Source organism: Phyllobates terribilis, unplaced genomic scaffold (genome assembly GCF_046119375.1).
Source record: "Phyllobates terribilis strain yellow unplaced genomic scaffold, ASM4611937v1 Scaffold_9__5_contigs__length_417890890, whole genome shotgun sequence".
NCBI classification, from domain to species: Eukaryota; Metazoa; Chordata; class Amphibia; order Anura; family Dendrobatidae; genus Phyllobates; species Phyllobates terribilis.
The window spans coordinates 331,872,057-331,886,619 of NW_027362769.1; the positions used below are offsets into that span (position 1 = coordinate 331,872,057).

At 44.5% G+C, this 14,563-nt stretch overlaps 1 protein-coding gene across 1 annotated transcript in view; it reads left to right on the forward strand.

Annotated features, from left to right (window-relative positions):
* The first annotated feature begins 7,007 nt into the window (after positions 1 to 7,007).
* Positions 7,008 to 14,563, forward strand: part of LOC141162179 (parvalbumin beta-like) — a 48,942-nt gene continuing 41,386 nt past the window's right edge. The window contains exon 1 of the mRNA XM_073647996.1: positions 7,008 to 7,094. The gene's annotated coding sequence lies outside the window, so the exon portion shown is untranslated. The remainder of the gene's footprint in view (positions 7,095 to 14,563) is intronic.

Here is a 14,563-nt window from a genome sequence, read left to right on the forward strand (position 1 = left end):
TGAATCCCTACGATGTAGCGGGCTGCCTGTTCCTTGTGAACAGACCTGCCTTAGTCCTCGGCTAGTCTGAACGAAGACCTATTGAATAAGGGGAGGGGTCCCTAAAAGAACTAAGGACTGGAACAAAAATGGGACACCACCTTAACAAAGAAATTTGTTGCAGAACACAAAAAGATAAACTGCGAAAAAGGTACTAGAGGTCCCAGAAGGACCAAGCAAACTGACAGAAATAGGCACAGAAGCCCCTAACTAGCAAAACAGTCAAACAACACTGAAGTCCAGCACAGCCAAAAGGGCGGAGCTGGAATATGAAGGCAGATGGTCACGTGACCGCAAAACACAAGATGGAAAAAACAAATAGGATGGTTCTAACAGTACCCCCTCTTTTATGAGGATCCTCTGGATCCTCCAGGCCCAGGCCTATCCGGAAACCTCTTGTGGAGAGCTCTAACAAGCCTAGGAGCAGAGACATCATCCGCCCTTACTCAGAAGTTATCTTCGGGACCGAAACCCTTCCAGGAGACGAGATACTGTAATCTCCCTCTATGCCATCTAGAATTCAAGATACGAGAAATTTCATATTCGATGTCTTCCACCACAGGAGGAACTGTAACAGTGGCATCTCTATCTGATACATCAGCCTTTTTCAACAAGGAAACATGAAACACAGTATTAATCTTCCAGGAAGTAGGGACATCTAACCTAATCGCAGACGGGTTAACAACCTGAAGCACTTAAAATGGCCCCACAAACTTAGGACCCAGTTTTTTAGAGGGAATCCTCAACCGTAAGTTCCTTGAGGACTACCAAACCATGTCACCCAGAGTAAACAAAACCTCCTTACGTTTCCTGTCAAAATAATACTTGGAATTCTTGTTAGCCTCTTGAAGGTTGTAACGTACATTAGTCCAAACTCTCTCCAAATCACCGGAAAAATTCTCCTCCTCCGGCACCACCGACCAAAATTTGGAGAATGAACCAAAAGACGGATGTCTCCCAGTACAACAAAAAAAAGGAGAACACCAAGCTGAGGAGGATGTATGATTGTTAAGAGCAAATTATGCAAGAGGCAGAAACTCAGACCACACTTCTTGATTGTTCGCCACAAAACAACGCAAAAACTATTCTACATCCTGTTTCTTTCTTTCAGTCTGTCCATTAGACTCAGGATGATACCCAGACGAAAATGACAAATGAACTCCCAACCTGTCACAAAAAGCATGCCAAAAGCGAGCCACAAACTGAGATCCTCTATCAGAAACAATATCCGTGGGAATGCCATGAAGCTTGACAATCTCCTTAACAAATGCTTTAGCGAGAGTCTTGGCGCAGGGTAAGGGGGAGACTCGGTACCCGGGCCTTTACCTTCTTTGTAGAATGTCACGGCAGTCGGCTCCCAGGCCCGTCCTCTGGGGTCACTCTTTAAAAGAGGGGGGTTGTTTTTGTTAACAGTTTGTCTCCTTACACCACCTGTGGTTCCCAGTAATGAGTACTGGCGCTGCTGCAGACCTCCAGGGGTGATGGGATGGCAACTGGGATGTTTCTGCTCCCCACAGGCTTAGCGGGCCCCCGGGTCAGTGTAGTTACAGATGGTAATGCTGGGCGTTGTAGTCCAGGCGCGGTAGAGTGGTGGAAATAACTGACAGAGACAGCGGAGTGCAGTCTTCCGAGTTTACTCACAGTTCTTTTTAGGTTCCTCGGGTACACTGTCCAGGTGTCAAACTCCCGCGTCGCGCTGCGTTTGCCAGACAGGGGTTCAGCACTCCTTCAGGTATGTTAGAAGCAGTTAATGGGACCCCCTGTCTTTATGTTCCTTCCTTGGCCGACTTCCCACGTTGGGTCTTCTCCCTCCTGCCCTACACTCCCCACACACAGTCCCGATGGGGTACTCTGAGATCCCTCTGGGCAACCTGGAGTTCCTGGACCTACTTGGTGCCCTTCACAGTGACTAGGGTGAGGCTGTGGCAACTGCACCATGGAAGTGCAGAAGCCTCTGGTTTTCTAGCCGAGACCTGGAGTAACACAGCTGGTCCAGGGACTGGTTCCCTTCCTGCGGCCTGATCCCTCTGACGCTTGGCAGATTCGGGCGTACGGGTGCCATCCTGCACTCACCGTACCCCCTGGGATCCCTTCTGTTACCGGAGCCTTCCTCCCTGACTCCCATCACACTCCTGGGCCTCTATCTTACTAGGCCCCACTCTGGAGCAGAGCTCCTGAAGACACTCTGCTCCCCTCCTATCCTCTTGCTGCCACTTACTTACTGCACTGCACTGCCACCCTAAGATGGCTCTCCTTTATATATACCTCCTATTCAAGTGCTCCCCTGGTCTGCATCTTCCACCCACACCCACTACTGGTTCCCCCTCACTTTGGTTCCCCCCACTCCAGCCAGGGACAGGGCAGCAGAAGTGCATATTGCCCTTTCTGCCGGCCTGGAGTAGTGTAGTGTTGAGTGCAGGTGTTGGGTTCCCGGGCAGTACTCCTTCCTTACCTGAGAGAAGGAGATGCCACACCTCTGGGTGAGGTGCAGTACCTCTGTGGAGAGTGAACCCTCAGGGGCACCACAGAACCAAATGACACATCTCACTAAAACGGTCCACGACCACCCAGGTGACAGTAATACCCTCGGATACAGGCAGATCAGTAATAAAATCCATTGTGAGATGCGTCCAAGGCGCACTAGGAACCTCCAGAGGGCAAAGCAACCCCGCAGCAGGAGTATGTGAAGCCTTTGACGTAGCACACACAGTACATTGACGCATCCACTTGATGACTTCTTTCTGCCATCTAGGCCACCAAAAACTGCGACTGATAAGTCTCTTAGTCTCAAAAATTCCTGGATGACCTGCCAACCGAGACTCATGGCACTCCACAAACAAATCTCTCCTAAAGGTTCTAGGCATGAACAACCTCCCATGGGGAGTGTTAGATGGAGCATCATCTTGAGCTTTCACAATACCATTCTCCAAAACGGAGTCCAATGCCGCCACCACAACTCCTTTCTGTAAAATACTCTCCTCCTCCTCGGCACCGACCGTAGGAGAGAAGCTGCGAGATAAAGCATCGGTTTTAACATTCTTAGTACCAGGGATATAGGTAACAGAAAAATGAAACCGAGAAAAAAAAAGTGCCCACCTAGCTTGACGGGCATTCAAGCGCTTGGCAGCATCCAGATAGATCAAATTCTTATGATCTGTGAAAACCCGAATAGGAAATCTAGCGCCTTCCAAAAAATGACACCAATGTTCAAACGTGAGTTTAATAGCCAGCAACTCCCGATTTCCAACATCATAATTCAGTTCGGTTTCCGAAATTTTTTTCGAAAAGAAGGCACAAGCATGTACTCCACCCTGTTCTTCTGAGACAAAACTGCTCCGACCCCCACCGATGAAGCATCGACCTCGACCAAAAAAGGCTTGGTCTCATCAGGCTGCATAAGGATAGGGGCAGAACTGAACCTCTCTTTGAGATACTTAAACGCTTCAATGGCCTCAGTAGTCCACTGGGCCGTATTTGCACCTTTCCTGGAGTGATCGGTTAGAGGCTTAACAATTACAGAAAAATTCTTAATGAATTTCCTGTAATAATTGACAAAACCCAAAAATCTCTGTATAGATTTCAAACCAATAGGCCTAGGCCATTCCTGAACAGCCTGAACCTTCACCGGGACCATTTCAAAGTCCTCGCTGGAGACAATGTAGCCCAAAAAACTAATTTTCTGCACAGTGAACTCACATTTCTCCAACTTAGCAAAGAGTGAATTATCACTCAATAACTGCAAAACTTCACGTACACTCTGCCAATGGGACTCTAGATCTGGCGAATAAATCAAAATGTCATCCAAATACACAACCACATTCTTACCAATCAAAAGTCTCAGGATGTCATTAATAAGTTACTGAAAAAATGTAGGTGCATGGTAAGACCAAAAGGCATCACCAGATTCTCAAAATGACCTACCGGAGTGTTAAAAGCAGTTTTCCATTCATCACCCTCCTTCACTCATAACAAATTGTATGCCCCCCGGAGATCAATCTTAGAGAACCACTTGGCCCCCAGTAACTGGTTAAACAAGTCAGGAATTAGCAGCAATGGGTAGGAATTGCGTACGATAATCTTATTAATTTCACGAAAACTAGACATGGACGTAAACCCCCGTCCTTTTTTTAATAAAGAAAAATCCAACTGCCACAGGTGACTTAAAAGGTCTAATGTGACCAGCAGCCAGGCTAGTCTGTATGTTCTCCTCCAAGGCCTTTCGTTCAGGGATAGTCAGATTAAACAAGCGACTCTTGGGAAGAGCAGCTACCGGAACAAACTCAATGGCGCAATCATAATCCCTATCAGGAGGTAAAACTTGCCACTCCTCTGAAAAAAACCTCCAAAAATCTTGAAAAGGTACAGGTAATTTCCCTTTTTCCACAGCCGCAATGCGACCATTCCAACATTTATCATAGCATTTCGGACTCCAAGACTTTATCATATTAGTAGAACGTCCAGCAAAGGATTGTGAAGTTTTAACCTAGGCAATCCTAGAATGACAGGAGAGGGTAAATTATTTATTACAACCAAGTCCAAAATTTCTTGGTGAAGTCCATTGATAGTGAGGGGAAATGCAGCAACATTGTGAGTAATACATTTCAAGGGAGTGTTATCAATTGCAATCACAGAAATAGTTGACGACAAAGGTTTCGATATCAAATTAAGTTTTTCCATAAACTCTTTATCACTCACATACAAGTGTTGAACCACAATCCACAAATACCTGAAATTCAATCAAATTTTCCTGCAAAGAAGTACTCCCTGGAAGAAATACTCCTGCAGAGCGTAAACAAGCTATACGGGTGTACCTGACCTTTTTTTTTTCTTTACTTAAACAAAGCTCACAATACTTAATCAAATGGTCAGCTTTGCCACAATAAAGACACAATCCCTCGGCGAACCTCCAGTCTCTTTCCTGAGAGCGGAGCGACATCGCCCCAACCTCCATCGGTTCTCCACCGTTTGAGCAGATTTTCTGGGGACTAGGTCCTGGCATTACAGGAGTCTTTACCTCATTCTGCCTAGATCTCAGCCTCCTATCCACACAAACAGCTAATTGCATGGCATCCTGCAGAGTCTCAGGTGGGGCGAATTAAATTAGCAAATGCTTAAGCATTTCACTCAGACCAGCAATAAATAGACATTTCAGAGAAGGATCATTCCATTTGACTTCTGAATCCCACCTTCTAAAATGTGTGCAATAATTTTCAACATCACCTGACCCCTGATTCAAGCGCCTGAGTTCTGCCTCAGCAGATGAGATTCGATCAGGATCGTCATATAATAGACCCATAGCAGAAAAAAATTCTTCTACCGACCTTATGCATGGATCATTAGGTTGGAGAGAAAAGGCCCACTCCTGTGGTTCATTGCACAAAAGTGACATAATAAAACCAATGCCCTATGATTCATTCCCAGAGGACCTTGGTCTCAAACCAAAATTTAAACAAATAAACATTTTTAAAGGAAAAAAAATCTTGCTGTTTACCATAAAAAACATCCGGCAGTCCTACCTTTGGTTCCACAAAATGCGCTCCGGAACAGCTACTCACGTTTTGCTGGATCTCGGTCACCTCCAGAGTCAACCCCTGCAAGCGTTGAGCCAAATCCTGGACGGAAGCCATACTGATCCCCAAATTTCTTTCCTTTTAGTTTTTCTGGGCTGGACTTACTGTTATGATCTGCAACAAGTACTAAGGAAAGAAAGGGGAAAGCTGACCCTACAGTAAGACTAAGCTGAATCCCTACGATGTAGCGGGCTGCCTGTTCCTTGTAAACAGACCCGCCTTAGTCCTCGGCTAGTCTGAACGAAGACCTATAACATAAGGGGAGGGGTCCCTAAAAGAACTAAGGACTGGAACAAAAATGGGACACCACCTTAACAAAGAAAGTTGTTGCAGAACACAAAAAGATAAACTGCGAAAAAGGTACTAGAGGTCCCAGAAGGACCAAGCGAACTGACAGAAATAGGCACAGAAGCACCTGGCTAGCAAAACAGTCAAACAACACTGAAGGCCAGCACAGCCAAAAGGGCGGAGCTGGAATATAAAGGCAGATGGTCACGTGACCGCAAAACACAAGATGGAAAAAACAAATAGGAGGGTTCTAACAGAAACCTTGAAAAGGAAGCTGAAGGCCCACTTCTTGTGACTAGCATACAATCTGCGATAAGCCTTGCTCCAGCATATTGCTGCACGACTAGCTGTACCATGACCTACTGTATCCTCAGCCATCCCTTGTAGACTGTTGTTGCGCCCTCGCGGACAGGGTCTTCTCTCCTCTTGTACCAGTCGATGACCCCTTTTGCAATGTAAAGCACCTCAGAATAAATGTCGCTGTAATAGTAATAATAATTATAGTTCTTGTACTCTGGGTCAATTGATGGCATTTTGCAGGTGTCTACCCCTAATTTGATGTGTTTTGTCAGCCTTTGGGCCCGTTTGAAGGTGTTGTGTATGCGTTTATTTTGTCCTCTCATTGAATCCTATGACGTTCAGTAATGTTTGATGATAATTCAACGAATAAATTGGCCAATATTGCAAATTCGGCGATCATAATCTGAATCGAGTATTGAAACATTCGCTCATCTCTAATCACAACAACCTGACAGAAGTAATCACACATTTTAAACAAATGCAAAACTTTTCTTCGCTACTGTAGACAAAGCTCCTCCCTGAATTTCCCATTAATTGCTTTTCCTGACCAAAACTCCTGCAGCTGGCCATAGTTTTCACAGTAGATTTGTAAAATAAATGCAACAGTTCAGAAATGCATCAACATAACACAATACAATTATTATATGATCTTCAGGGGGTGCAGGTCATTCTTCCAGTCTTTTACACAGTTGCCTTTTGTCATAATTTCTAAACTACATACAGAAGAATTTGTAATCAGATATGATGCAATCAGGGCTATTAATCTTCCTCCAGCAGCTAATAACTTTGCCTCTTGTTTTGATATTTAATGTGTTCCACCCTATATGTAGTATATATATAGAGCGATGAGCCGCCTGTATAACAGAATATTTACTATATCAAGGATACAAGAGCCAGGTAAGTGTACTGATATTCAGCAAAAGATAGTGTGGTGGTTCTGAGTTAGGGAAAATATATCTAAGTCATGTAATACTGTATATTTTTATGTCAAAAAAGCAAAAGTAAGATGCAAGTAATATATTTACAGGCTAATAAGAAAAAATACAATTTCAAGCTTCCTGAGGCCAGAGGATCTTTTATTAGGCAAGTTATGACAAACCTGCCAGATGAATGGTCCTTTATTCTCAGAACTTGCATATAAGATTTTTCAGGTAAGCTAATAAAGGTATCCCTCCAGTAATACTTTTATCTTTTGAACAAAAATATATTAAAGTTTTTTTTTTCAGGTTCAGGACAGAGGTTTAGGCCACAGCCCCACTATCAGTATTTGGTCAGTATTCTGTCAGTATTTTTTCTCAGGAGTGGGAGCCAAAACCAGGAGTGGGTGATAAATGCAGAATTGGTGACTTGTTTCTATTATACATTTTCTCTGATTGTTCCTCACCTTGTTTTGGCTCCCACTCCTGAGAAAAAAATACTGACCGAATACTGACCAAATACTGATAGTGGAGCCATGGTTTATAGTCAATCTGTGACTGAAGATTGCCAAACTGTAACAGGGTGCGGTGTGGACACTGTCACTATTCCCCAGTATTCCCCTTGCTAGTCGGCAGTTACATGGCTGCAAGTATGTGATTTGAATGCTTGCAAGAGTGCAGATTTTTTGTCCCAAGCCTGGACAGCCCCTTTAATGTCACATAGGTAAGTGTTCTTTATTGTATTTACATTGTGAATAACTGACACCAGGTTACAATTAGAAATTTGGAAACTTGTAATGCTCCTTGCTCAGTTATTTATAGTCACTGAAACCTGTGAAGCATGTTGTAGCTGTTTTTCTTTTGACCCAATAGTCAGATATGGCGGATGACCAGTGAGGCCAAATTAAGAGATTAGGCCCTCCAATATAACGAGCGCTCAGATAGACATGACTACATACAGATCGTGAGCACAACAGTTTCTGTTTATTCACACAAAGAGAAAATTTTTATACCATTTACAAACAATGCATATCAATGCACCGCTCGTAGTTCCCCCCCTGTCCAGGTCATGATGACTTTATTCATCCTGTTTCATATCATGATTTTAGCAGGAGTTAGCAGAATGCTACTTATGAGATAAGAAGCATAAGATCCTTGAGCGAAGACAGCGAGACGGGATAACTCTAAACAAAGTATGAAATAGAGAAAAGTTAGGCATCAAGAGAATGTAGAGAAATATAGAGCTGAGAGGAAAAACATCAGTGACTACTAGGAGTAGGGTATGTGCACATGAAACTGCAGAGTTTTTTTAAGTAGAAGATGCTTCAGGAAGCACAGCCATTTTTTTTCTGAAGTGTCTTTTGTGGTGATTTTTCTGTTTTTGCCATGGTATTCACTGCAAACATTTGACTTTCTTTCGGGTTTTCCCAAGGTTTTTGTGACTTTTTTTTACTTATGTTTTTTTTTTTATGCATTTGAATAAAGAAGAAACCAATAGTGTTTTTATTCAGAAAAAATGCTCCAATAGATGTCTGGGCACTTTCTGGGTGTCCTTTGAGCTTTCCCATTAACTTGTATTGTAAAGAGTGTCTTCCAAGTGGAAAACGCCCTAGAATTGTCTAATCACTTCTTATAGCTGCTTGGCGTCTTTGGAAACCTGAACCAGTTAAAAGAAGTTCTAAAGCCTGAACATATGAACAGAGCGTCGTTCTTACACAGTAATGCATATGTTCATTCTTTTGAGCATTTTCTGATTCACAGTGGAATCCACCTGAAAAAGACGTTGTGTGTAGTGTTGAGCGATACCTTCCGATATCAGGAAATATCGTATCGGATTGGATCGGGCCGATACCCAAAAAGTATCGGATATCGCCGATTCCGATACCGGAAACCAATGCAAGTCAATGGGACACAAATATCGGAATGAAAATAAACCCTTTCTTTCCTTGTAGGTTAATTCTACATGAAGTAAAACAACTAAGAATAATGTAGAATGACATGAAAAGCCGGCAATTCATCAGCGGCATTCACCGGTACCCGACAATTTACAACAGAAAGAATAGAGCTTCACACATAGATTAGATAGATAGAAACATGTCAGTCACATATATATGAAGTACAGTGACAGTGTTGCTTACTGTACTTGTCATTTAGTGTAAAGGATTTATTAAAAAAAATATTAGTGTTTTCGTGCACCGTCTCTTTAAAAAAGCCGGCCGGCAATTCAGCATCTGTACCCGACAATTTATAACAGACAGAATAGAGCTTCACACATAGATTAGATAGATAGAAACATGTCAGTCACATATATAAGAAGAACAGTGACAGTGTTGCTTACAGAACTTGTCATTTAGTGTAAAGGATTTATTTAAAAAAATAATAGTGTTTTCATGCACCGTCTCTTTAAGAAAGCCGGCCGGCAATTCAGCATCTGTACCCGACAATTTAGAATAGAAGGAATAGAGAATCACACATAGATTAGATAGATAGAAACATGTCAGTCACATATATATGAAGTACAGTGACAGTGTTGCTTACTGTACTTGTCATTTAGTGTTAAAATAAAGGATTTATTTAAAAAAAAATTGGCGTGGGGTTCCCCTTAATTTTAGGCTCTAGCGGAGGTTAAGCAGACAGCTGGGGCAAATGTTTGAAGCCTGGGAAGGGGGTAATACCCACGGAGCTTCCCAGGCTACTAATATCAGCCCCCAGCTGAATACCTAGCCTTTACTAGCTATTAAAATGGGGGACCCCCCCAAAAAAATGACGTGGGGTCCCCCCTAATTTAATAGCTAGCACAGGCTAGGCAGACAGCTGGGGGCTGATATTAATAGCCCAGGAAGGGTGCCATGAATATTGGCCCCCTCCCAGGCTAGAAACACCAGCCGTCAGCCGCCCCAGAAATGGCGCATCCATAGGATGCGCCAATTCTAGCACTTAGCCTCGCTCTTCCACGCTGCCCTGGTGCGGTGGCAGGGGGTAATAGGGTTGGGGTTGATGTCAGCTTATAATGCCAGCTGACATCAAGCCCAGGTTAGTAATGGAGAGGCGTCTATAAGACACCCCCATTACTAACCCCATAGTCAAAGTTAAAAGAAAACACAAACACCCAGAATAAAGTCCTTTAATTGAAATAAAGACACAATTCTTTATTGTTCTAAATTAAACCATACTTACCATCACGCCCATTCCAGCTGAAGCCAACGATCTCCTGCAATAAAAGAAAAATAATAAAGCAACCTCATCCTTACCTTTCGATGGTTCCCAGGACAGCTTCAGCTCTGCTACATCGAGATGACAGGCTGGACCGCAGCAGAAAGCTGCCATCCAGCCTGTCATCCCGCAGACACTGAGAAGCGCAGGCATGCTTGCGCTCCTCAGTGTCTCTCTGTGACGTCATCCAGATGAGCCGAGTTCATGTCCAATGAACTCAGCTCACCTCATGCACGTCACTGACAGCGTGGGAAAATTCTCCTGCACTCAGCGCTTCAGCGTGAGAATTCTCCCACGCTGTCAGTGACATACATGAGGTGAGGTCATGTCCAATGAACTCAGCTCACCTCATGCACGTCACTGACAGCGTGGGAAAATTCTCACGCTGAAGTGCTGAGTGCAGGAGAATTTTCCCACGCTGTCAGTGACGTACATGAAGTGAGCGGAGTTCATTGGACATGACCTCGGCTCATCTGGATGCCGTCACAGCCAGACACTGAGGAGTGGAAGTATGCCTGCGCTTCTCAGTGTCTGCGGGATGACAGGATGGATGGCAGCGTTCTGCTGCGGTCCAGCCTGTCATCTCGATGTAGCAGAGCTGAAGCTGTCGTGGGAGCCATGGAAAGGTAAGGATGAGGTTGCTTTATTATTTTACTTTTATTGCAGGAGATCGTTGGCTTCAGCTGGAATGGGCGTGATGGTAAGTATGGTTTAATTTAGAACAATAAAGAATTGTGTGTTTATTTCAATTAAAGGACTTTTTTCTGGGTGTTGTGTTTTTTTAAATACTTTACTAGAAATTCATGGTGGTCATGTCTAATATTGGCGTGACCCCATGAATTTTGGGCTTAGGGCCAGCTGATAATGCCAAGCTGGCCTTAACCCCTTTATTACCCAGTGAGCCACCGCACCAGGGCCCTGGATGAGTTGGGTACAGCGCCAGAAGATGGCGCTTCTATGAACGCGCCATTTTCTGGGGCGGCTGCGGACTGCAATTTGCAGCGGGGGTGGCCCAGAAAGCTTGGGTCTCCCTGCGCTGCGGATTCCAGCCCCCAGCTGCCTAGTTGTATCTGGCTGGGCACAAAAATAGGGCGAAGCCCCACGCATTTTTTTTTAAAATTATTTCATGAAATTCATGGAATAATTAAGAAAAAAAGGGCTTCCCTATATTGTTGTGTCCAACCAGGTACAAATAGGCAGCTGGTGGTTGGGGGCAGCCCATTCCTGCCTGCTGTACCTGGCTGGACACAAATATAGTGCGAAGCCCCACGTCAATTTTTTTTTAATTATTTCATGAAATAATTTTTTTAAAAAAGGGCTTCCCTATATTGTTGTGTCCGGCCAGGTACAAATAGGCAGCTGGTGGTTGGGGGCAGCCTGTTCCTGCCTGCTGTACCTGGCTGGACACAAATATAGGGCGAAGCCCCACGTCAATTTTTTTTAAAATAAGTCCTTTATTTTAACACTAAATGACATTTGAGGAGTTAATAAAGATGCAGTCCCTAAATTATTATTTATTTTTTAATTAATTTTTCCCAAAACTTTTGACGTGGGCTTCGCCATATTTTTGTATGCCAGCCAGGTACAGCATCCAGCTTCTATGAACGCGCCATTTTCCGGGGTGGCTGCGCACTGCAATTTTCAGCGGGGGGAGGTGGGGGGGCAGAAAGCTTGGGCCTCCCTGCGCTGCAGATTCCATCCCCCAGCTGCCTAGTTGTACCTGGCTGGACACAAAAATAGGGAGAAGCTTCACGTATTTTTTTTTTTTAATTATTTCATGAAATTCATGAAATAATTAAGAAAAAAAGGGCTTCCCTATATTGTTGTGTCCAACCAGGTACAAATAGGCAGCTGGTGGTTGGGGGCAGCCCGTTCCTGCCTGCTGTACCTGGCTGGACACAAATATAGTGCGAAGCCCCACGTCAATTTTTTTTAAATCATTTCAGGAAATTCATGAAATAATTTAAAAAAATTGATGTGGGGCTTCGCCCTATATTTGTGTCCAGTCAGGTACAGCAGGCAGGAACGGGCTGCCCCCAACCACCAGCAGCCTATTTGTACCTAGCCGGACACAACAATATAGGGAAGCCCTTTTTTTCTGAATTATTCCATGAATTTCATGAATTTAAAAAAAAAAAAACGTGGAGCTTCGCCCTATTTTTATGTCCAGCCAGGTACAACTAGGCAGCTGGGGGCTGGAATCTGCAGCGCAGGGAGGCCCAAGCTTTCTGGGCCCCACCCGCTGCAAATTGCAGTCCGCAGCCGCCCCGGAAAATGGCGCGTTCATAGAAGCGCCATCTTCTGGCGCTGTACCCAACTCATCCAGGGCCCTGATGCGGTGGCTCACTGGGTAATAAAGGGGTTAAGGCCAGCTTGGAATTATCAGCTGGCCCTAAGCCCGAAATTCATGGGGTCACGCCAATATTAGACATGACCACCATGAATTTCTAGTAAAGTATTTAAAAAAAACACAAACACCCAGAAAAAAGTCCTTTAATTGAAATAAACACACAATTCTTTATTGTTCTAAATTAAACCATACTTACCATCACGCCCATTCCAGCTGAAGCCAACGATCTCCTGCAATAAAAGAAAAATAATAAAGCAACCTCATCCTTACCTTTCCATGGCTCCCACGACGGCTCCAGCTCTGCTACATCGAGATGACAGGCTGGACCGCAGCAGAACGCTGCCATCCAGCCTGTCATCCCGCAGACACTGAGAAGCGCAGGCATACTTCCACTCCTCAGTGTCTGGCTGTGACGGCATCCAGATGAGCCGACAATGAACTCGGCTCACCTCATGTACGTCACTGACAGCGTGGGAGAATTCTCACGCTGAAGCGCTGAGTGCAGGAGAATTTTCCCACGCTGTCAGTGACGTGCATGAGGTGAGCTGAGTTCATTGGACATGACCTCGGCTCATCTGGATGACGTCACAGAAAGACACTGAGGAGCGCAAGCATGCCTGCGCTTCTCAGTGTCCGCGGGATGACAGGCTGGATGGCAGCGTTCTGCTGCGGTCCAGCCTGTCATCTCGATGTAGCAGAGCTGAAGCTGTCCTGGGAACCATGGAAAGGTAAGGATGAGGTTGCTTTATTATTTTACTTTTATTGCAGGAGATCGTTGGCTTCAGCTGGAATGGGTGTGGCGGTAAGTATGGTTTAATTTAGAACAATAAAGAATTTTGTCTTTATTTCAATTAAAGGACTTTTTTCTGGGTGTTTGTGTTTTTTTTAAATACTTTACTAGAAATTCATGGCGGTCATGTCTAATATTGGCGTGACCCCATGAATTTCGGGCTTAGGGCTAGCTGATAATGCCAAGCTGGCCTTAACCCCTTTATTACCCAGTGAGCCACCGCACCAGGGCCCTGGATGAGTTGGGTACAGCGCCAGAAGATGGCGCTTCTATGAACGCGCCATTTTCCGGGGCGGCTGCGGACTGCAATTTGCAGCGGGTGGGACCCAGAAAGCTTGGGTCTCCCTGCGCTGCAGATTCCAGCCCCCAGCTGCCTAGTTGTACCTGGCTGGACACAAAAATAGGGCGAAGCGCCACACATTTTTTTTTTAATTATTTCATGAAATTCATGGAATAATTAAGAAAAAAAGGGCTTCCCTATATTGTTGTGTCCGGCTAGGTACAAATAGGCAGCTGGTGGTTGGGGGCAGCCCGTTCCTGCCTGCTGTACCTGGCTGGACACAATTATAGGGCGAAGCCCCACATAATTTTTTTTTAATTATTTCATGAATTTCCTGAAATAATTAAAAAAAAATTGACGTGGGGCTTCACACTATATTTGTGTCCAGCCAGGTACAGCAGGCAGGAACGGGCTGCCCCCAACCACCAGCTGCCTATTTGTACCTAGCCGGACACAACAATATAGGGAAGCCCTTTTTTTCTTAATTATTCCATGAATTTCATGAAATAATTAAAAAAAAAAAAACGTGGAGCTTCTCCCTATTTTTGTGTCCAGCCAGGTACAACTAGGCAGCTGGGGGATGGAATCTGCAGCGCAGGGAGGCCCAAGCTTTTTGCCCTCCCCCCCCCCCGCTGAAAATTGCAGTCCGCGGCCGCCCCGGAAAATGGCGCGTTCATAGAAGCTGGATGCTGTACCTGGCTGGCATACAAAAATATGGCGAAGCCCACGTCAAAAGTTTTGGGAAAAATTTATTAAAAAATAAATAATAATTTAGGGACTGCATCTTTATTAAGTCCTCAAATGTCATTTAGTGTT